The sequence below is a fragment of the Syngnathus leptorhynchus genome, chromosome 6 (genome assembly GCF_054491065.1).
Source record: "Syngnathus leptorhynchus isolate UIUO chromosome 6, UIUO_Slep, whole genome shotgun sequence".
In the NCBI taxonomy this organism is placed as follows: Eukaryota; Metazoa; Chordata; class Actinopteri; order Syngnathiformes; family Syngnathidae; genus Syngnathus; species Syngnathus leptorhynchus.
This window is the reverse complement of record NC_141200.1, coordinates 14,623,340-14,625,708: the sequence shown is the minus strand read 5'-3', so window position 1 is coordinate 14,625,708 and position 2,369 is coordinate 14,623,340. Positions and strand designations below refer to the sequence as shown.

Here is a 2,369-nt window from a genome sequence, read left to right as displayed (position 1 = left end):
ATAGCAGATGGAAGAGGGTCAACAGGATTAACGGGCAACTGGTCAACCATAGGCTGTGTATTTAGATTTCTGATCATAGTTAGCAGGTGTATAGGAATATCAGGACTGATACGGCCGTTGTTATCATTAGCATGGTTGTTTAATTCCTCTATAATTTCTACCAATTGTGGCGGGATCTGTGTTGGACTCTGTCTACCTTCATTCAAACTTTGATTGTTCAAATCATCTACGGCAGTTTGTAAATGTGTAAGCATATCGGGGGTTAGGGGGCTCTCACCCCCCGACACAGCAGCATTCATATTGTTGAGAACCAAGAGCAGATCTGACACATGATCGTCAGACGCATCAGCCGATAGCAAATCAATATCATTGTTAACGCTAAGCAAATCTAACTCAGATGCGTTACTTCTTTGGTTTGTACCCGTTTCAGAACATGGTTGTAAATCTATTTCATTCATGCTTGTTAGGAAATCTGACTCTATTGACGACAGGTTACAACGCTCCATTATATTTCTTTAAAAAAAAACACAACAGAAATAGTACAAACAGTAATCTAAGTTGATTCAGCCAATTTCGTCAGGATTCGTATAACCCTAAAAGACTCTTGGAGTCGACTTTTGTAAATGCAGTTACCACCACACTCTCGTCTTCTATTGTTATGGTGATGACCCTCGCGTGCCGACTCTCGCGCGCTGTTGGTCTGACGGCTCGCGTTGTAGATGGCGGCCCAGCGGCTCCTCCTCCTCCTCCTCCTTTCCTTTTGAACCCCACGACTCGTGAAACGGCGTTTGGCTGGAGGGTAGATATTTAAAATCAGTAAAACAGCTATAATAGCAAAAAATAGTTAGTCGCATGATAACATATAAAAAAGTATACCTTTAACTTTGTTTGTCGATTCGTGAGGGTGGTTCACACCTTCGTATGCACTTAAAGCATCCGCCAATTCTGTGTCAGTCAACGCTTCTGGCTCCACCTTCTGCCGGTCTGCACAAGGCCCAATGCTAGCACGTGACTCTGGTGCGCTTGACTCCTGCGGTTCAGGTATTTTGAAACACCGTTGAGAGATGTCTGCTAATGCCTGCGCTGTTTTTGATTCAGCTTCTGTCGGCAGCCCGTTTTTTCTGATATCCTCTTCAGCGGCGGCTATGAGGTCTGGTACATACATAAAATAAATCTTAAACCAGTAGCATTTATATTAACAACCCTAGATGAATACCACATTCACTCACCGTAGTCTGATTGTGTAAGAAAAACCCCGCTAAGATCATCGTTGAATGGGGCTGTAGGTGAATGAAAAAAAGTATTATAAAGTAGAAAAAATAAGAGTAATATATTCACGTAAATAAACTCATAAATCATTTACTTACGAGGATCATGAACATCAGCATAAACGATGATATCTATGACACAATACATAAACATTACACCATGTTTTTACAAATAACCTTAGTGTCTGATAATAAGCTTAATGTATTAATATATTGATAAAAAACTAGCAACACTCACCTTTAACCATCTCGGTACAGTATTCAGCACTCTCCGACTCAGCTGCTCAGAGCTTCTGCGCCGGTCTGCTCTCTCAAATGATTGATGGTTGTCTGCCCCAAACTAACTTCAAACTTGGCGGGCGGAAAAGAGCACACCCCCCGGGGTCATGTGATGCGAAAACACTCTGCTAAAGCTAATGATTGGTGGAGGGGCTTGTCTTCATCAGCCCTTCAAACTTGGCTGGGGGGAAATGTCACACCTCCGAGGTTATGTGATGCAAAAACACTCTGGTAAAACGGAGACGGCTCGTCTTCATCCACCTTCATCCATTTACACATCATATGTGATGCGAACTGGTAAAATGAAGACAGTTTGTCTTCATCCGCTTTCATCAATTTACACATTGACTGGTGATACCCCCCAATACATGCACCATCAGGCCATCAAACACATTAGCATGTTTAGCATGCACACCAGCGTAATATTAACCATGACCAATATGGCGATAGCTAAAATAGCTAAAATAGCTTGGTAAAGTAAAAAATACATGCCCAGACATGCCGCCGGCCGCAATAACCAGTAGGGCGATCTCCCCCCGCGACAACCAGAAAGGCGCCATCTTGGGCGGCCAAGATGGCGCCTTTCTGTCTGACGCACGAGATGACGCCTCTCTGTCTGACACCAGGATAGAACACCTGACCGGATGGGACGAGCATCACCATGTAACACCTGACCCCACGAGATGGCGCCTTTCTGTCTGACATCAGAGGATGTCACAACACGATGTGACACCTGACACAGGATGAGACACCTGACCGGATGTGACACCTGACACAGGATGTGACACCTGACACAGGATGTGACACCTGACACAGGATGAG

The 2,369-nt window shown here is 44.2% G+C and overlaps 1 long non-coding RNA gene across 1 annotated transcript; it reads right to left on the bottom strand.

Annotated features, from left to right (window-relative positions):
• Positions 1 to 1,030: 1,030 nt before the first annotated feature.
• Positions 1,031 to 1,926, bottom strand: LOC147056136 (uncharacterized). The gene is made up of 4 exons (XR_015066510.1): positions 1,507 to 1,926; positions 1,368 to 1,400; positions 1,230 to 1,280; positions 1,031 to 1,152 (listed from the first exon to the last, which is right to left on the bottom strand). It is a non-coding gene; the product is annotated as an uncharacterized LOC147056136 (long non-coding RNA).
• Between the last annotated feature and the right edge of the window lie 443 nt (positions 1,927 to 2,369).